The sequence below is a fragment of the Rhodnius prolixus genome, unplaced genomic scaffold, assembly GCF_049639745.1.
Source record: "Rhodnius prolixus isolate KJV_2025 unplaced genomic scaffold, Rpr scaffold_10, whole genome shotgun sequence".
NCBI lineage: Eukaryota > Metazoa > Arthropoda > Insecta > Hemiptera > Reduviidae > Rhodnius > Rhodnius prolixus.
Genome location: NW_027411615.1, coordinates 15072946 through 15095103, shown reverse-complemented (window position 1 = coordinate 15095103; position 22158 = coordinate 15072946). Strand labels below are relative to the sequence as shown.

At 33.7% G+C, this 22158-nt stretch overlaps 1 protein-coding gene across 4 annotated transcripts in view; it reads right to left on the bottom strand.

Moving 5' to 3' along the window:
* The window catches only part of LOC141457137 (rap guanine nucleotide exchange factor 2-like), a 519728-nt gene extending 499247 nt beyond the window's left edge, over window positions 1-20481 (bottom strand). For all 4 annotated transcript variants that reach the window (XM_074133690.1, XM_074133691.1, XM_074133694.1 and 1 more), the window contains exon 1: window positions 20336-20481. The gene's annotated coding sequence lies outside the window, so the exon portion shown is untranslated. The remainder of the gene's footprint in view (window positions 1-20335) is intronic.
* Window positions 20482-22158: the final 1677 nt, after the last annotated feature.

Sequence of the window (22158 nt, the reverse complement as noted above, 5' to 3'; positions counted from 1 at the left end):
GAGTCTACTGTAAGTAAATATAGTCAGAAGTTCAATTTTTATTATTTAGCCAGCAGGGGATGAAAATGAACAGTTTTCGTCAAAATGGGTAGATCGGAAAAACCACTTTCATTGTTTCAAAAGTTGAATGGTAAAAAACCATTTTCTCGGTGGATTTTTTTTTTTCTTCTTCTTTAAAACATAAATCTAAACCTTTCACTTTCATTTGAACCGTTTTTCAGTTAGTATTCCTATAGTTATTTCTCAGGTAATGTGCGATTCTAACTCACATTTTAATATTTATAAGAACCAAAACTGTGGGCAAATTACAGTATTTGAAGAAAATGTGTCGACCAGACTCGGTAAAATTGTTTTAATCCATAGCTTTAATCTGGATTAAAACACAGCATTGCTTCGTGATAATACAAATTACTTTATTTATAAATCAATTTTATTATTTACCGTTTTATTTTTATGGATTTCTAAAAAAAATATATATATATTCATTTTGTTTAATTATGTAACATAACAAGGCACTCGACACGACAACAGTTAGTCGTGCTACGGGACACGTGATTGTAAATATATGCGTGACACTTATGCAATCAACTAGATACAAATTGTTAATTTCTATTAATTTATATGGGTAAAACTTAAGCAATTTTTTTAATACACTCTATACAATCTATTCAAAAAAGCAAATAAATAAACTGGTCGATAAATCTAGTTTTAGTTTTTCGTTTATTTTTAACCTGTTTTAGTGCAACGTGATTTCCTTATTTGTAAAATGCCTACTTCATTTTAATGTAACTACATTTAATTACCTGCCATTTTTGTTTTATTTCATTACTTAAAATGAACATAACTTAAAAAAGAGGGAATATCAAAGTGAGAAAGGAGGACATATAGAGCGACAGAGATGAATGCGACAGAGAAAGTGGAGGAAAAAAATTATCATGCAATGAGACTTACGTCCCTTAAAAGAAAATAAATAAATTAACGTTTTTTTTTACCCAAAATACAATATCCTTTCTAATCTGAGAAAATAAAATTAATATATTCTTAGTTGATTAAAACATATTAACTATTTATGGCATAATAAATCATTTATTTGAATTCAACTTGTAAAGCAAACCAGATAATAATGATTATAAATACATTTTATTATATTGTTCAACTGAATTACCTCATCTAAACTTCATAGAAACATAATCAAAATAGGAAAACCTAATACTAAATATGGCTCTGTTCCTAATCAGGTTGTTACAAAGTCTACTAATTTGTTAGGTTAGTCGCAGATCTACGTACAATAATAGTGTTCTGGAAAGAACAATACTAGTAGTAGTTAGTACATGTATTGAAAATTTTAGCAGTAAACTTGTCGACCAGATATTACAAGAATTTTGGATTTGACCACGTGATAAATGAAACTTTTCTTTTTCCAATGTCGTACATCATTGGCGCCCTGCCATTAGATGTCTCGCAGCCCAATATATTTGAGCTCTTGAAGAGAGCTCGTCCAGTATATGTCGCAGTCAAATAAGACAGGGATTCGCACACAAAAAGATTATCTGCTGTCATGGGCCCGTCCCCGCAAAGCACACAGTTCGGGTGATCAACTACCCCGATCCTAAATAAGTGTGCCTGCAGGTAATCCAGTGATTAAACGAAAACAGGTCACCGCTACGCTCCGAGGCAGGTTATTTGGCAGCTAAGATCCCTCAAGATAGCCCATCGTTTGCTCTCTGATAGTGCGCTGTGCTCTTTTTGGCTTTTGTCCGGCAAATTCGCCTTGTGGTCTCAAAAGGAATGGACCCTTCAGGCTGTATCATATTAGCGAGTCTGTCAGTTTCCTCACTCCCGCTGAGGCCGCAATGGCTGGGGAAAACCACCCTCACATTTTTCTTGATGAGGTCGTTAATTATTTTATGACATTGAATTATATCGTGAGAGTCGGTTGCAGCCCAAGCAGTCAGTGCCATTATCGCGGCGTACGAATCGATAAAAAGGACTGTATTCTTAATCGCCATATTAACAATGCATTTTAGGGCTAAAAGGACCGCTCTGACCTCCCCATCGAAATTAGAGGCCACTCTTCTTAGAGGGTCCGCCAAACTGAAAACAGAGCTATAATATAAAGAAAATTGAAATTGTTATTCAACATTGTGGCAGTTTAAACTGTAGGTATTTCTTTGTTGATGCTTAAGGTTAAGCGAATACAGGAATTAAACGATCTTCGTGATTATTCATCATACTTCAGGCAATTAATTATCCAGATAAAAAAAAAGAAACGAATTACAAGCTTTTTTTTTAGGGTTGCAGATAATAAGTTTTATGGAGGATATGTGGTTATGGCCGCAGATGCTGGGCTAAATATCGCATAGGTTATTGTAACCTTATTTGGTTTCAAGAGTTTTAACCACAATCAGAGATTGATTAACCAGTTTGGCGTTGAGATTTCGATTTCATATAACGTTCTCGCCACTAATGTTGCTGTCTAATTAGCAAGTTTGACAAGTAAGTAATATTTACAAGTACAAACAACTAACTGACTCTCAAATAACAAATAAAACAATCTAATTAAGTTTATCTTGACGAACCATCTCAGTAATCATCTTGATTAATCAATTTGGAATAGAGAATTCGACTTCTACGATTCAGGAAAGTGTAAAAAATGAAGTATACTAAAAAAAGAATGAAGAAGAAGAAAAATATATTAAAAATACGAGGTCTGTAAATTAAGTAATGAGACTGATTTTTTAAAACATTTTTATCCAAAAAGAATTACAATTCTATATTGTCACCTTCAAAATAACTTCCTTCTGAAGCCACACAGCGCTGGAGACGTTTCTTCCACTCCTCATAGCAGTGCTCGAACTCCGATACTGGAATAGCCTTCAGCTGGTCGGTTACAGCCGTTTGAATGTTTTCGACTGTCCCAAAATGAGTTCCCTTGAGGTGATTTTTCAACTTGGGGAAGAGAAAAAAGTCACAAGGACTCAAGTCAGGCGAATAAGGAGGCTGAAGAGCCACAGGAATGTTTTTTACTGGCCAAAAACTCGTTTATTGAAATTGCTGTGTGACAAAGAGCATTATCGTGATGCAATACCCACTTGTTCTTGATGTGTGATCTCACACGAATGATCATAAGAGTCAAATTTAACTCTTCGCCGATCTGAACGCACCAGATCCCGTATTCTGTCGACATTTTCTTCAAGATGAAGGCCTTCCGCTTCGTGGTTCATCTTCAATCGACTCTCCTCCTTCTGCAAATGCCTTAAACCACCGAAAAATCTGGGCTCTTGACAAAACACTATCTTCGTAGGCCCGCTGAAGTTTAGCAAGAGTTTCTGTTGCACTGTGCCCAAGTCTGAAGGAAAACCTGAAGGGAACTTATTTTGGGACAGTCGAAAACATTCAAACGGCTGTAACCGACCAGCTGAAGGCTATTCCAGTATCGGAGTTCGAGCACTGCAATGAGGAGCGAAAGAAACGTCTCCAGCGCTGTCTGGCTTCAGAAGGAAGTTATTTTGAAGCTGACAATATAGAATTGTAATCCTTTTTGAATAATTTTTTTTTTTTTAAATCAGTCTCATTACTTAATTTACAGACTCCTATGTATGTTAGAATAATGGAAGTTCGTATCAATTTATTTTATTCGGGAGTTTCCTTTCGACAAAAAGCTAAATATTATTTCATCAGGATCTAGATCAGACGCCATTACCATGGGAAGAATGTATTCCAGTTCTCAGGCTATATAATTTACTTATTTCGTAAATACAATCATTACAAAAACAAACATTTCATGAATGTATAAAACTTACAGAAGTTGGTGAGAATTGCTGTAAGAGCAGGGTATTCATTGCAGATTATTGCAGTAAACTGAATGACATTCGCATGATTTTGAATTATTCACTTTTTTTGTGCATGAGTTTTTTTCTCTTTGTTTTTTATTATTTAATCAATAAAAGTAGAGCGATGATCCAGCGCTTCTTCAGGTGCTACTACCTCTTCTAAATGTTTATGGCTGGGCGAACTCATTCAACTCATACGTCGCCAACATGACGCTCCGCCTCTAAGTTCACTTTTGTTGTCTTCACTTTCATTAGCTGTTCTTTGTACTGTTGCCCTGCATTAAATGATTACATTTATGATCTCTTTAACAAAAACTTACAGTTTAAAATGTTAAGTAAGATGTCACATACCCTTATGCTGGCCATTTTCGTCTACAAAATATATGTTCAAGTAGCACTGCAGATTGACTGTAATATCTAGTTATTTATAATAATCAAATTGTTAATTACAGGTTAAAAAGAAAAACGTTATAAAAAAAAAAAATTATGAGTATAAACAATTCAAAATCTTTTTTAAAAAATGCTTCCACCAACATACATCAATGATTTTGTTTATTTATTTTTATTTTTAAATAAAAATCGTCGGTTTAAGTTCATTCTTCGATTAAAGTAATTGTTATTTTACGAAGTAGTCAAACGTTTATAATAATAAATAATAATTATCTGGCTTTATCGCAAATAATATAGTTTTCTTCAATTACATTCTCAATCTAGGTATTCATCCCACAACGTTGTATACATGTAATATAAAATGAATAAGATATGCAGATTTTTAGGACAGCTGATTGTTCCAGTATTTTACTATAAGTAAAATTAGAGGGACTAAATTGAATTACAATTGAGAAATCAATAATTGTTGTTGAATAATCTACTTGTTATTAACTGTGTGTTATTTGTACTCACGAATATTTCGATAAGACGAATTCAAGACAGTAGCCGACTCTAACTTTGTCTTTTTCTACTTTAACATGCATGTACGAATACGTGATTTATCATAATTATAACAAAAAAATATTATAAATGAAGTGGCCAGCATAAGGGTCTGTGACATCTAATAAATTCTAAAAAATATTAATGAATATTAATGCAGTAAAATTACTTAAATATTAATGAAGAATTAATGAAATGTTGGGTACTCGCTGATTTGTGTACCTTTTGGCGTTTAATCAACCCTTATACTTAACATTTTAAACTGTAAGTTTTTGTTAAAGAGATTTTTGTACCTTTTGGATAGATTTTCCTTTTTGTCTATTTTTCAAAGTTACATATCTGCTTTACAGATTTTTTTAAATTTGGAATAAGCAATTCTATCATTATAACCTGATAAGGTGTTAAGTCGGAACCGTAACTACTACTAGAGAGATCTTTTTAAAGAATGATTATAGTTGCGGTCCCCCAAACCATCCTCAATAACAATTTTTTTTGAAAAAGCGTTTTGAATAACATAGGAAGGTATTTGTACGTTAATAGCAAAATTAAACTGCGATTTCAGTACTTCCTTTTAAGAGGAGTAAGAAAAATAAACTGCGATTGCAGTACTTCTAGGCAAAGAGGCAATGATTTTTTAATCGAACGACAATTCATTGATTTAAATCGGTTCACTCATTTAAAATTTAAACGATTGCAGTACTTCCTCTTAGTAGGTGCAAGAGCGTGATAGCACTTCACAGCCACGTAGAGGAGCTTTAACCACTTAATTGAGCTGAATTTTATCAAAATCGGACTAAGCGTTGTAGAAATATTGGTAATAATAGTTTTAGAAAGGGCCTTGCTTGGGTGGGGCAAACTCCCCTCCTTATGAGGTACAGCGTCGAGGCTTTTAAAGTGCAAATCTGTACAAAATTTCGATTCGAATGACACTTCATTCATGAAAATCGGTTCACGTGTCGATAATTTGAAACGATTGCTATACTTTCCCTTAACAAGTGTAAGAGCTGATCGTCGCTTTAATGTTACGTAGGGGAGCCCTAACTCTATCATCCTACCAAATTTTAACAAAATCGGGCCAAGATTTACAGAGTAATTAGTAATAATAATTTTGGAGGGGGCCTTACATAAAGGGGGCTAACTCCTCTCCCATTCGATGTACAGCGTCGGGACCCCCAAAAGGCACATCTACATAAAATTCCGAATCGAATGATACCTCATTCATGAAAATCGGTTCTCGCGTTTAGGCGCTACGTTGTTTACAAAAAAGGTAACAAGAAGAAGAAGAACAAGAAGAACAAGAACAAGAACATTTTTTGAAAAAGCCGTTTTTGCTCATTTTCGGCAACTTTTTTCTCAAAACCTATAAGATCTAGGTTGTTGTAAAAAAATTACAGTTTTAAAGGAGGATTTGCCCTTTATTTTAAAGAAAATTTGGGAATTTTATCTTTTATAGCAAAAGAGAAAAAAATTGTCAAAGTTGGGTGTTTTTCAATGTTACGCTTTTTCGTGCAGTTTTTGATGATCAACCCTTATACAACTGTCCTACTGGACAGTTTTAATATTCAGATACAATTTAAAATCAGCAATAATAACGGTTTATTTACAATTATTACAATGATTTTGAAAGCTACGAGTCATCTATGTATTTCTCAGACCAGAGCTATGCTCTTACGCGAGCTATAGCATTATTAATAACCGCATAAATCTTCATAGACTCTCAGTATGTTGCTTACATTGCCAACTTTCTTACTTCAGGAAGATGGACACTTTGTCAAAACTCTGTACATTGTTGTCCGTTTTAGTGTACCGCCCAAAATGCTTTTGAAGCTCCGAATATAATTTCATCCAACGAAAGTACAATGTTTAGGCACAAATAAAAACTGTCCCGGTAGAACAGTTGTATAAGAGTTGATCGTCTAAAAAACTGCACGAAAAAGCGTAACGTTGAAAAACACCCAACTTTGACAATTTTTTTCTCTTTTGCTATAAAAGATAAAATTCCCAAATTTTCTTTATAATATAGAGAAAATCCTTGTTTATAAGTGTAATTTTTTTTTTCAACAAAATAGATCTAACAGATTATCAGAAAAATGAGCAAAAAAGGCATTTTCAAAAATTTTTCTTGTTCACATTTTGTTATCAATGTAGTGCCTAAAAGCGCGAACTGATTTCCATGAATGAGATGTCATTCGATTCAGAATTTCATGAAGATGTGCATACTGGAGATTTCGATGATGTACATTCTACGGGAGATGAGTTAGCCATATGTATGTAAGACGTATCAGGCGGCTCGTAGTACAATTAGGCGCTCATATACGAGGTGTGTTCAAAAAGTAACGGGAATTTTCGTTTTTTGAAAAAAATATTTATTTATTCATCTACATTAATATTGTCGCCTTCAAAGTAGTCCCCTTCGCATACAATACACTTGTGCCAGCGCTTTTTCCAATCCTCGAAACACTTCTGAAACTCGATCTTTGTGATAGCTTTCAGCTCTTTCAGCGATTCGCTTTTAATGTCATCTATGCTTGTAAAACGACGGCCTTTTAATGTTCTCTTTATGTTTGGAAATAGAAAAAAGTCACATGGAGCCATGTCTGGCGAATATGGAGGCTGGGGCATCGTTAAAGTTTTGTTTTTGGCCAAAAATTCACGAACAAGCAATGAAGTGTGAGCAGGTGCATTATCGTGGTGCAAAATCCATGAATTGTTTTGCCACAAATCCGGGCGTTTTTTTCGGATTGCTTCACGCAAACGGCGTTGAACTTGTAGGTAGTACTCCTTATTGATTGTTTGACCTTGTGGCAAGAATTCATGATGCACTATGCCATTAAAATCGAAGAACACAGTGAGCATAACCTTCACATTCGACCGCACTTGTCGAGCCTTTTTCGGTCTTGGCGATCCAGAATGCCTCCACTGGGACGATTCAGCCTTAGTTTCGACATCATATCCGTAAACCCATGTTTCGTCACCTGTTATAACACGTTTCAGTAGATCCGCATCGTTGTCGACTTCATTGAGTGACTCTTGAGCAACTTCCATTCTCCGCTGTTTTTGTTCGAAATTCAACAATTTTGGAACAAATTTTGCTGCCACACGTTTCATACCCAAAACATCCGAAAAAATTTCATGGCATGAGCCAATTGATATGGCAACATCATCAGCGACTTCTCTGATTGTGATTCGGCGATCGTTCATAACCATTTCTTTCACTTTTTTCACGTTTTCATCGGTTGTTGATGTGCTTGGACGTCCAGGTCGTTCGTCATCTTCAACGTTTTCGCGGCCATCTTGGAAACGCTTATACCACTCGTAAATCCTTGTTTTACTCATAGCAGACTCACCATATGCCTTTATTAACATTTCACACACTTTATTTCATTTTTTACGCAAAATTTAATACAAATTCTTTGATCCATTTTTTTTAACAAACAAAAATCGCCAAGCTCGAAAAACACGTCTAACCTTAACGGCTGCCACTTAAGAAGTAAACAATGAATATTACTGAAAATTTTATCGTACTTCAGGGGCATGTGTACCAACATAATAAAAAAAAAAAATTTACAATCAGACTCTCCAAACCCGCGAAATTTAAAAATTCCCGTTACTTTTTGAACACACCTCGTAGAAGAGATAGATAGATTCTTGTAAATAAATTTTTTAATAAAGATTTTCCAATTTTACTCCGTAATCAATTTACTTTGGAGGCTGATCATGAATTATAAATTAATTTATACGTGTTGCATAGTGGCAGCTTTAATAAATCATTCGAGCGCAATGCCATATGGTTTACATGCACCCCTGTGCTATTTCCAAATTACTTGCCAGAATAATTTGCTCGGTAAGGTCAAACTGCAAGCTAACGGAATAAACCTATAAAAACTGAGTATACTGTAATCGGCCATTGAAGCAAATATTTCTTATAGAGGAATTTCTGGTTTATGTTGAGTAGAAGTAGCTTTTCTTACTTAACTGACATCCTGTAAGTCATAAGATCGGTTTATTTTCTCCTATTTGTTCTGTAAATCTGAATGGTCCGCTGTTGTAATCCTTCTACAGCAGAAGAATAATAATATAGTTGAAAAATCTCTTATCCAGAATACTTTATTAAATGGATTTTATACTTTTTTTTTTTTTGTTGTTTAGACACTTTCTAAAAAATGGCTTTAAAGATATCAACTTTTTGTAAGTTACTGTGATCTACATTTTTTGTACGATCAATTTTTGTTGTTATGTTACATATTATGAAATCCTTTCACATTATCTAATCCTAGTTACTTTATAAAATTCAACAAATTGTCTAAAATGATATTACGTCTATTATTCGTGGAGGAAATGCCTTCCAGTTCGCTAAAACTTCCAGGTTACTGGTTCTAGTTCTTCCTGTAAGGGAAAATGGTTACGAGGCCTGCAGCGATTCAGTCTTCTAGGTGGACTGTTCGGAAAATGTGAATGAGAAAATTCTATGAATAAGTGGAAAAATGAAATTGTTTAGATTGTTTCATTTGTTATTTGCAAGTCAGTTAGTTGTTAGTATTTGTAAATATTATTTACTTGTCCAACTTGCTGATTTAGTCAGCAAATGTAGTGATTGACGGTAACTTATATTAAATCGAAATCTCAAATCCAAACTGATCTAGATTAAACTATATTAATCCCTGATAATGGATGAAATTCTGAATCCGGTCAGGGTTACAATAAGTATGCGTGTTATTACAGATAAAATCCAAAGTATTATCCAGCACTAAGGACCTAATCCCATTTTCGGTAAAAGTTATATTTAAAATGTTGTTGACTTTTTCCCCCTTCTTACTTTCCCTTAGTTTGTCTTATTTAAACCAATGGAAGGGTTTAACTTTGCGGTTATCGTATTGGATTACCTCGCGGAGGACCCGGGTTCGAATCCAGCTGCTGACCCTTAAATTTTTTTTTTTAGGAGCTTCTTACAGCTCACTGTCTTGTGAACAATGTTGTCTATAATGAGAAAACATTGTCCGGAGGCCGGCAGTGGGCTGAAAGAAACTTCGGGCGCCAATAATCTCAGATGTTGACGCGCCTTAAATCATTAAAAAAATAAATAAATAAATAAAATTAAAATGTAGAATATATTATTTATTAAAAAAACTCACTTTTTTGCAACAAATATTTTGTAAAATGTGTAGAATTAAAAAAATTACCTAAACTATCTAAACTAGTAAGACATTTTGTAAGAAACTAAGCCTCTAAGAAACAATTAGGTAGTATAATGCACGGTTTAGTGTCTAATAGATGGTAAAAGATAGCTTAAATGGCGGTTAAATTTCTGAATTTAAAGAAAATTATCCTAAATCATAAATGGATTTTTCATTTGGCCGAAATTTCTATCTAAAATACCTACCTATCTACTTATTTTTCTCTCTAATTAAATTTGTACACCCTTTCTATCCTTTGTATATATACTATAACTGTGAAGGAGCTAGAATACACTATTTAGTACTCCTGTAAATACTTTGTATTAACTTTGTAAATAAATTAATAAATAAATAAAATAATGCCATACATAAAATACCTATTTTACCTCTAACCTTCGTATGTACATTACGAGGTGTGTTCAAAAAGTAACGGGAATTTTTAAATTTCGCGGGTTTGGAGAGTGATTGTAAATTTTTTTTTTTATTATGTTGGTACACATGCCCCTGAAGTACGATAAAATTTTCAGTAATATTCATTGTTTACTTCTTAAGTGGCAGCCGTTAAGGTTAGACGTGTTTTTCGAGCTTGGCGATTTTTGTTTGTTAAAAAAAATGGATCAAAGAATTTGTATTAAATTTTGCGTAAAAAATGAAATAAAGTGTAATAAAGTGTGTGAAATGTTAATAAAGGCATATGGTGAGTCTGCTATGAGTAAAACAAGGATTTACGAGTGGTATAAGCGTTTCCAAGATGGCCGCGAAAACGTTGAAGATGTCGAACGACCTGGACGTCCAAGCACATCAACGACCGATGAAAACGTGAAAAAAGTGAAAGAAATGGTTATGAACGATCGCCGAATCACAATCAGAGAAGTCGCTGATGATGTTGCCATATCAATTGGCTCATGCCATGAAATTTTTTCGGATGTTTTGGGTATGAAACGTGTGGCAGCAAAATTTGTTCCAAAATTGTTGAATTTCGAACAAAAACAGCGGAGACTGGAAGTTGCTCAAGAGTCACTCAATGAAGTCGACAACGATGCGGATCTACTGAAACGTGTTATAACAGGTGACGAAACATGGGTTTACGGATATGATGTCGAAACTAAGGCTCAATCGTCCCAGTGGAGGCATTCTGGATCGCCAAGACCGAAAAAGGCTCGACAAGTGCGGTCGAATGTGAAGGTTATGCTCACTGTGTTCTTCGATTTTAATGGCAATAGTGCATCATGAATTCTTGCCACAAGGTCAAACAATCAATAAGGAGTACTACCTACAAGTTCAACGCCGTTTGCGTGAAGCAATCCGAAAAAAACGCCCGGATTTGTGGCAAAACAATTCATGGATTTTGCACCACGATAATGCACCTGCTCACACTTCATTGCTTGTTCGTGAATTTTTGGCCAAAAACAAAACTTTAACGATGCCCCAGCCTCCATATTCGCCAGACATGGCTCCATGTGACTTTTTTCTATTTCCAAACATAAAGAGAACATTAAAAGGCCGTCGTTTTACAAGCATAGATGACATTAAAAGCGAATCGCTGAAAGAGCTGAAAGCTATCACAAAGATCGAGTTTCAGAAGTGTTTCGAGGATTGGAAAAAGCGCTGGCACAAGTGTATTGTATGCGAAGGGGACTACTTTGAAGGCGACAATATTAATGTAGATGAATAAATAAATATTTTTTTCAAAAAACGAAAATTTCCGTTACTTTTTGAACACACCTCGTACATATAAGTACTAGATCTATCTATATTTTTTTATTTTTTTTAAATAATTTTTCTGGCCAAAATACTTTTTAGGAATGAAATATGGTTTTCAGTAGGTAATTTTGGAGTAATTGGAGTTTTATGCTGTTAGTAATAATTAAATATGTTTTAAAATATGGAGTTTGAACAGATTTATAAGTTGGAACCTCAATTTTTGACCTATGATGGCTCACACCAGATTTTATAGTAATAAACCGAAGGATTAATAGTTAAAACTGTTCGGTAGGAGAGTTGTACTACAAGGGTTGATCGTAAAATACCTAACTTTTTAAACTGTAAGTTTTTGTCAAGGAGATTATCTAATGTTAAACTAATTCTTTCATGAAAGTAAAAAAACTCACTAACACTCCGAAAAAATAAAAAGTATTTTGAAAGCAGTTAGTGAGAAGTCCTTGGTAGTTGGCGCTAATTGTGCTCTGTTACATTTGTTGCAAAGGAATACATGCGTTATGAAGTCTGCTGGCCACATGTTGTTCTCCTTGGCCTCTACCAGCCACAATCAAAACGTCTACAACAGAATACTGTCAAATCGGACTCGTATTGTGCTCACAAACAACAGTACAAAAAAAAGAAAAGAAAGAGTGAGATAGAATTAGCAACCTTCACCGAACGTCTTTCAAGGACTTACCTCAATCAATCATCGAATAATGTAGACAAGAATCGATTAAATTTTTCAATCAATTAATAGTCTATAACAGAAACAATTGTTCAAGGATTTGTATTTTAAATTCTTTTTTTTGTGCAGTCAGGTTTAATTTTTTTTTGCATATCAGGAAATATCTCAATTTTTGGTTTAATAATCCAGGAGATGAAGTAAAATGGCCATTATAGTGTTGGGTAGCATCACTGCAAGGCCATTCCGCATCACCATTCCGGGAAGGTTGCGCACGGATCGTCTTATAAAGGGAACAAAACTATTAACAATGCCGCCCTGTAGTCATAACAAATACTTACACCAACAAAGCATCGTTGTATTGGACTAACAGAAATTAAATGATTGTAGTAAAGCCCCTTAATTGGCGTTTAAGAGGGAAGCAGAACCACCCTTCTCTTAAAAAATTGCCATTAATTGGGAAAATTCTTGTAAAAGATTTACAGACTAAGATTATCGTCCTTCATGTTTACAATTAACACACTGAGTTCAAAAAAAAAAAATATTTTGACCCGTTTTTGAAAAATCTTTAAAAAAACAAACTGAAAAATGTATTCAGTAATACTTCTGGTTGACCAAAACCTTATTGTGGTGTTCCTCTAGCGGCAATCAAAGCGAAATATCAAATTACGGGCGAATGCAAGCCAACAAACCAAAGCCACCATCCTATAAAAACCACTTTTTTCGGTAAACAATCACCATCACAATATTTATTATCTTTTATTTTTAAAGAAGATAAGCTGACTATACTAGGTAATAGTTGCTAAACTATGCAATTATCTAAAATTGGTGGTAACAATGCACCAAGGAACATGATGAATGCATTAATAACACATATTATTACATTTTATTATTTCTTATTTTTGTTTTAGGCGCATCAAGGCATTTGAGGTCTGGAGCTTTTATCAATGCACTTTTATCTGCAACCAGTGCTCACTCATTATAGTCAATACTATCCATTACCGGACGGGAAGCTGCAAGAAGTGACAATCCCAGAATTTTCGGACAAATAGAACTTTGAACTCCAAATTTCGGCGGGCTAATGTTGCTAATCCCTTTCCTCAAGGTATCTATTTTTGTTTTTAATTTGGTTCTAAAATGAATGAATAGAATTTAATTAAAAATCCGAGCCATACTTCCTCGTAAAAGTGTAATAATTATGGTTTTAAACAAATTGTTAAATTTTGCAAACAACATGAATACAAAAGGAAAATGTGGCAAACGATGTTCTGCGTGAGTTCTGATGGTGTTTTTTGAAATTGAATTGTCAAATCCGTTTCTAATAACTGAAATAACAGCTAGCTTTTCATATAATTTTTTTTTTTATATATATACATAAAAATAAAACATATAGCGGAAAAACTAAAATCGAAGGAAGTTTAGACAAAACATAAATTATGACAAAGAACATAGGGTGCGTTCGAGAGGATCAAATTGTACAACAGCACGGAAATAGGAAGCCAGGCCCAAGCGCCCATACAATCACTAGGTGTATTATTTCTAAAGTAGGGGCAAGTACAATGAACGGAGCTTTATTCAATTTATACAGATCTGATACAATTAAAAAAACTATAGCAGTTTACATGAAAAAGTCGCACTATGTAGATGTATTATTTAGTATAATATTCAAGTTTCCTAAAAATAAAAATAAAAATAATAATCTTCTTTGAACAAAAATGCCTCATAAATTATTTCCCAATAAATGTCTCGCGGTTTCCGGTTTCTTATTTTTACCGCCAACAACTAGACAGAATGTGCAAATTGTAAAAAAGATTTTACTCTAGTAAAATAACGCTCGGTATAAATAAACCAGTTACACTAAAGCAGATAGGTCTAATTATTAGATCCTGAAACGATTGTTGGGTCAATTACAGCCTTGATGAGACGATAAGGGGATTCCTTATCATTTATCTTTGACTGGATTTACACCAAATAATGATTCCTTTGGTTAGAAACATGCAGGCAGCGGCTTCTCATTAATAAAATAAAACATAAATCTTGCATTTTTACTGTAGTTACTTCTCAATTAATAAATATTATTAATAAGATATGTTAATTTATTACCCTTTAACCCATGATTACTTATTAGAAGTATGTACGTATTAAATATCAAGATTTTAAAGAGTGGATCGTGACAAATATTTTTACAGAAAAAGTCGATCCTATGACAGAGGTTGGCCACCCTGGTTTAAGGAATTACGTTGAACTTCCTTCATAATTTTGACATAAAGATAATATTGGCTATCTTTCAGGCTGCTTAACTACCAATCAGGACAAAGATAGTTCGTCTCATACTTGCTAATAAATCCCTCAAATTCATTAATAAAATAAAAATCAAGGCCAAGACAGATAATGGAATCTATTCCTACATTTTTGCTTTGTGACCATCGTCTCTAATGCTTAACTGCCTCCTTTAGCGCGGGCGCTTCGCTGTAGTCTAAACAGAGCTCACAGAGAACTCATCGTTTCGATCCATGGCATAAATTTCTTCATGGGATTAAAATTGAAACGTCCCTTTTTTAAAAAATTTCTTTATTTACCATCTGCAAACTAATCTAATAAGTAAATAGTGCTGGAGTGACCACATGTTCAGAATTGCTTGGAAGAAAATGAGCCTTCTTCCCTGGTCAAGTTACTCCTTTTCCATTGAAGGTCTACAGGCTAACGGCTTTTCAAATCGTTGGGGAGGATCCCTAATGTTGGTCAGAAAGAAAATGTTGGTTTTTGCGGTTGTGGTTTGTCTAATTTCTTGTAGAATCTGTTGCACAGTTAAGTCTTTTAAGGAATGGAATGTTTAGATCAATAAGTAATGCCCTGTTTATTACGCTGTAGGGACTTTGCGAGATGGTGCTTAAAATTTTGTCCTGAAAACGGCTTATCTTATGTTTAGTGTTTGCCAGTTTGGCTTTTTCCCCAAAATTTTAGCCTGTAATTGTAATTTTTTTATTTTGTAAAGATGTCTGCAATTTATGTCCATTTATGATCGCCTGTCAAGTAAACGTTTAACCAACATTGTATCGAATGTTAAATAAATGTTCGATGTAAGTAGTCTGTGTCAAAATAGATACCCAAGGTAGGGAAGGTGTTTTTTAGATTAGGAAATGGTACGTTGTTAATGTAAACAATCGAACAGTACGAAAGTCTAAGAGCACGTAACGTATTTACATTTTGTTTCATTGATTGTTATCTTCTAGAGTTTGTAATGTTCTTGTTCGAGATTCATATGGCCCTGTAACTTTGAGAATGCTATCGTAGCGTTTTAGCGAGTTGAAAGTATGAAAGCAAACTGGATTTTCAGAGCTCACCAAACAGCAGGCATACTGTTTAATATGCCAGCTTGTATACAAGAATGGTGAGTAAATGAATTTGATTTAAATTCAATGGGTTTGGATGGAATTTCGAGTAGTCTACCCTCGACAGTATGAAATGGTGGCATGGACAGTTCGTCATAAATGAGTCGCGTTAGGGATTTTAGTTTTGCTGTGAGCAATTATTTATTAGTATGCATGCGGCCGGATAAATTAGTTGGTAACTGTGTAAATTATTGGTCGATTCTAGTAATTCTGTGACACACGGATATTTCTTTGTTTATGGCTGTATGATATAATGTTAAAGTATTTTTATTCATTAGCTTAATTGGCTAGAAGTGTGCCAGCCAAAGTTGTAATGTCCGTTGAACTATTGGAATACAATTTTGCTACAAAAAAAAAAAGTAAACAGCTAGCTAAAATTTCAAAAAACATATTTTTGTGGCAGACGTGAATGACGGTCATCCAGTGATGGCCGCCATTAGGCACCCAGTTGGTCACGGGGCCAACGGCGCCTCAGCCGTCTTCGAGGATTGGAGGGTAGCGCAGTTGAAGACAAGTTTGCAGCTAAAGGATTGCGATGAAATGAGAGTTTATGATGAAAATTTTTGTATCGGATTTTGGCAAGTTCGGAGATGAGTGGAATTTGGAGATCTGTATGGACTGTGTGATTGCTAACATAGAATGGAGCGTCTACTATGCGGCGGAGTATTTTGGATTGTAGGGTTGGAATTTTTAGCTGTTCCGTAAAGTTCGAGTCCGTAAGAACCCATATTGGTGTGAGAAGAGCTGTATAGAGTCGTCGTTTGTTCTGTAGTGAGAGTTTTGAACGTTTGTCGAGTAGTCTGGCTAGAAGTTTGTATCGTTTGTTTAGTTCGGTACGTTTAAGTCTCGTATGTGGGTTCCAGGTAAACATATTTTTAAATAAAACTTTAATATTGCTAGACCTTTAGAGGAGGTAATACTGTGAGGGGAGAGCCATTTTCCCCCCAATATTGCTGGAATTCGCCCCCTTATCTTTTATTGTGGGCCCCCCCAATGTATGAAGAGGGAGCAACTTGTATTGCTTCCTGCAACCCTCCAGTCCGTGGCTGACACCTGCCGCAGTTAGCCCAAATATTGCAAAAGCTTATACAGAGAAAAAAAAGTAAAAGACAGTGAATAAGTTTGAGTTATTATAAGACGCTCCAAAGATGAAACCTAAGAAGTGAATAACGTACTAGTAAAAATTTGTTTAACAAATTCTTAGAAGAATCATACGTAATTCCTCGCTGATTTATTTTTTTCCAATGCTTTCTATAACTGTCTTAAATTGGCTTATTCTTGACTGGAAAGCCTAAAATAAAATGACAATGACAAATTGCAATAAAACCAATACTCATAAAACAAAGAGCGTAATTATTTAATACAATCAGATCAGACATCTGCTGAGGTGCGCAAGTTTTGGGAGACTTATTAATAAAGTTGAAAAAGTGTTAAGGTTTATTTTCCATAAAGAAACTATTTAGGGTGTCTCAGTGTATTAGAACTGTTTTTCTTCATTGTGAAAACCAAATTACTTTCCATATTTCTGTACACAATTAAAGTTTAGTACAAAAATATAATGAAAACCTTGAGCCTTTCTGATGACCAACTGCCCAAATTACTAGTCCTTCATGTGATTAAGAAAAGAAATTCAGTAGAATGTACAATAATTCAAAATGGACAACACTAAATTACATTAAATAAAAATAATTAAAATATTTAAACAAGTTGTACGGCTCACTATCGCTGGAATCTATAACATTAATTGTAAAAATTAGAGGTGATGAACTCAATTTAAATTACAAATATTTTAAGAGGGAAAACGTAATAACGAGAAGCAGGAGTATTTATTTCACTGTCCAGCCTTAAGTAAAAACAAATTAAAATATTTTAACGAAGAAACCTTATCAATATTATTAATAACAATATTATTAGTGTCTATAAATAGTAAATATTGGAAACCTTCATTGAAATATTGTACAGCTACATTTACTTCAAAGGTAAAAGTTAATTTAATCGCTGTAATAATAACAGCAAGTGTTTGATTATTTTTATTCCTGTTTATTTTTGTTTACATATTATCAAAACTGGGTTATATTTTATAAGAAAAATTTCAAGATTTCTCTGACGATCTAATAGGCCCTAAAGATAGCCTTTAAATACTTATTAATTGTCTTTAATAATTAGATTTTAAACAAGAGATAAGGTTATTTTGTTTTTAATTTGTAAGGTTTTGTAAATATTATTTATTAAAAGCAAGTACTATTTTTTTTTTTCTTTTTTTTTGGGCGCATCAACAGCTGAGGTCATTAGCGCCCGGAGCTTTTTCCAGTGCACTGCCGGCCTCCGGACAGTGTTCTCTCGTTACAGACAACACTGTCCATCACCGGACAGTGAGCTGTAAGAAGCTCCTAGGAAGAGAAAATCTAAGGGTCAGCAGCTGGATTCGAACCCGGGACCTCCGCGTGGGAGTCCAGTACGCTAACCGCATAGCTAATCCCTTCCCTAGCAAGTACTATTGTTATTATTACTATCTTTATGTTCGTATTCATGATTCTAGGAAGCTGAATGTACACTAAAAAATATTTAGTAAAGACCCATTTCATTGCCTCTTTTATTATAATAGCCATCTTAATTAGATGATTTCTTAATAAGAAATTTGTTAATATTTTTCAAAAACAATCATCCATTTTATTTCTTCCATAAAATGGCAAATGTTATTTCGAATGTACGCAAATCAGAGATCTCTCTTAGTAGTGATTTTGCTAAGTAACAATCGGAGAATTACCTCTACCCAAATTAGTAAGTAATATGCTACTAGTTAAAAAGCGTTACTTATCTAATGATTCATTTCTAGTGGGATAAGGGGTTTTAACATTTGATTTTTTAACGTTTTTATTATTTTTTTTCTTTCTTTTTTGTCTAGAAGTTTTAACAATTTTTCTTTACGTTCCTCCGCATATGATTAATTTCGAGGTTTTTATGAGGTTTTCAGTATTTACAATCATTATAAAATTAAAATCCATTCTTAAATTAGACTATGATGTATTTTGTAAAATTATTTTCTCGCAAGAAATCCTTCTAGTATGAGTACCAAATAGTCCATGGTTTCGCGAGCTGAGAAGAAGGTACGTGGATCAAATTATCGCATTTCTCTCGCTTATTAATTTTTTTAAATCTTCTTTGCCATATTTGTGTGGCCACAGGTTGTCTTAACTTAAACGCAGTAATAGCTTCATCTCATCTATCCTAATGGATGAATTCAATTGTCGGTATTTTGTTAAATGCTCATTAGAATTTTCTAGACTTCCAATTTTTGTTAGACTTCTGGTGTTAGCTAGTCTGACCTCTAATGTTTCACTTCTGTACATTACACTGTTTTGCTCCAGTATAACATTAATAAGAATGAAATTAGAATTAAGTTTCCAAATTTTACCGGGAAGACAAATCCACCTTTCAATGAAAGAAAATAAAAAAACATCTTTCGTCGTCGCATGTCTAGTTTGATCGCAAACATTGAGGTCGATCGATATTTTTTCAAGGAGAACTTAGAATAGTAACAATTACTATTACGTCCATATTTAGAACTAAGTTTTCTTTCTTTTTGATCTCAAGACTCAAAACTGTGTTCAATTTTTTTTTTACCAAAATAAACCGGATAAAAGAGCCCAAGTCAGGAAATTAAAAGAAAGGCACTTTCTTAAATAAAAGACAAATCTATCCGATCATTCATTGACGGTATACCATTAACTCAAAAACAGAATGTTAAAGTAAGTTCAAATTTGGCTTTTTGTATTACGGGCCCCAGAAACACTACAATATGGTTTTAGTATAAACTGACTTATTTTATGGGAACAATAATTCTGGGTAATGTTTTTATAGCCAAAAGTATAACGATTTTCATGTAATTCTGCCACTTTTATTTACAAAATTTATTTTATTCATGGTTTTAAGGAAGCGAGATGTAAAAAGTTCTTCTGAGTTTTTCAAGTCATGATTTTCCGCCCATAAACTTGATGAAATTATGCAAAAGATATTTTAGATAGGAGATGCAAATGCTGGGTTTGATTCTTGAGTAGCTGTATTACTATTCAATGATTCCACTATTCGGTATTACTGGGAACTAAACAGAAAACTCAGAGATTTGGGCTCTCCAACAGCCAAGAAATTCCAAATATACTTTTTATAATAATGTGAGAAAAATTTAAGTTTATTATTTGAGCATTTATTTTGTAAATATCGCACATTACTATCGATAGAAAAATAACTTTTTTGTTTAAAATTCTGAAAGTGAACATGTTCAAATATTATTTGCTTGGAAGTTGAATTCAAACAATTGATGGGAAATTCTACAAGAAGTAGAAAAACGATGAGGTAAGCTATTGTTCTCTAGCATTTAAAAGCATACTTATACATTTCCACTTTCTTAGTAGTACAATAGCTGTCCAAATATTCTTTAAATTTTACTAACTTTTTATTTTAAACCACTTATATTAAGACGGTTCTTAAAACAAAGAATACTAATGGATCCTAACATATAATTATCTGTAATATTGTCAGTAAATATTAGTTAAATTATTATAATTAAAACTCATGCAATTATTATCTTCAAATTTTTTTTAAAATATATTTATTTTAAAGTACCTCTTTTTTCGGAATAATCCTTTTAAATAATTCCTATTGTTAAATAACACACACTTTACACACAAATCATACACTTGTGTAAACACGCGGATTCCGCACAATTATATCCACCACCACAACACAGTTTAACAAACACCACGTTACAAGGTAACAACGTGAACTGAACAGATCGTCGCCCGGACACACTACTACCCACGTCAACAAAACTCTATAACGGATGTTTCTTGTTCGCATAGACACCACTAGAAGCGCTGCTTCACAAAACAAGTTTATTTCTTTTATTTCAATTCAGCATAATTTGACTATTTCTTTATTATTATTATTTTTTAAATTAATTTAAGGTGCGTAAACATCTGAGGTCACTGGTGCCCCCAGAGATATTTTTTCAGTTCATTGCCGGTCTACGGACAGGGTTCTCTCGACACAGATACCAAGTCCTTCACCGGACAGTGAGCTGCAAGAAGAAAGTGAAAATTTATGAGCCAGCTGATGTATTCGAACCCAGGTTCTTCGTGTCAAAATCCAGTATAGTTTACCTACTGAGCTGGTCCTTTCCCTGTATATATTATTTTCTCGTATTTATAATAACAGCAACTCATAGCAACCGAGTAAAATAAATTCTACACTGTACTGTAACTCGGCCAGCAGCTCTGATTCCATAGAAGATTTTTTTAGAAAAGTTATCTCATGTTCCCAACCTCTCTGTTACTGTATATTATTAACAGCTTTTTCAAACCCGAACTTAGTTTAAGCACAAACTTTTTAGATCTCTATCAGATCCGATGGCGGTTTTAACGAGTATATTAACTAGAATGACCACTGTATGCTCTTTTTTCTTATTCTGCTTGAAAGAAAAGGTATTGTAATCGGGCAGATTCATTTCGAACTTTCGTTTTGAGTGCCTTGAGTTATTAAAATTGGCGAGAGTGTGCAATTAACCGCAGTATCTCGAAATACAGGAAGTGTACAATTTGATATTTCGCTTAGATGTCAGCAGAAACAGTCAAAATAAATCAAAATCTGACAATCGAAAGAATCACTTTACTTAACTTTTACATTTTTGAGTTTTCCCAAATAAAAATGGCCGTAATAATTTATTTTAAAATTGTTCAATTATAGATAATGTAGATCTATAATTTTTAATTGTAACAATTTCCTACATAATGTGCGAATGGCTCTTTTGCGAAGGGATGGCTGGACTTTCATATAAAGAGCCATTTTTTTAAAATGTTCTTCTTGCCATTAATAATAACAACAACCCAATGTACAACAAAATTTTCAAATTTGTAGAAAATTGGCTGATTGGAAATATCACTTAATAAATAGAATTTTCAAAAACCACTTCTGCGATTTTCTGTAAATTTGGTACAATAATTATTTGTAAATATAAATTTTATTCGTAACATTCGGCTCGGAAAATTTAATAGTTTCCTGCGAAAAGCGATACACAGACGTCCTTTAAAGTACCATTTTTCAGTGTAATGAAGGACCTATCTCTTGTCTTCTCTTAAGGTGGGCAAAATTTATTGTTAAAATAGAATTTGGAGAACTTCTTAAACGGTAATTCCTTTCTACTTACTCAGATTGTCCACTTTCACGACTCCCTAGGCTTTTGTATTATCTTCGTATATACATTAAATTTGAATTTTGAATTTTATTTTCAAAAGTTTCCGCGCAAGGAGTGTCTGATGCATGCAGACACTTTGGGGAGTAGCTACCCTACGGGTTACCACAGCTAATTCACTCTCATCTTAACAGGACACAGTACCACTAATTCTACAACACGTACACTACAGACAAGGTTACCTATAGAAGACACCTTA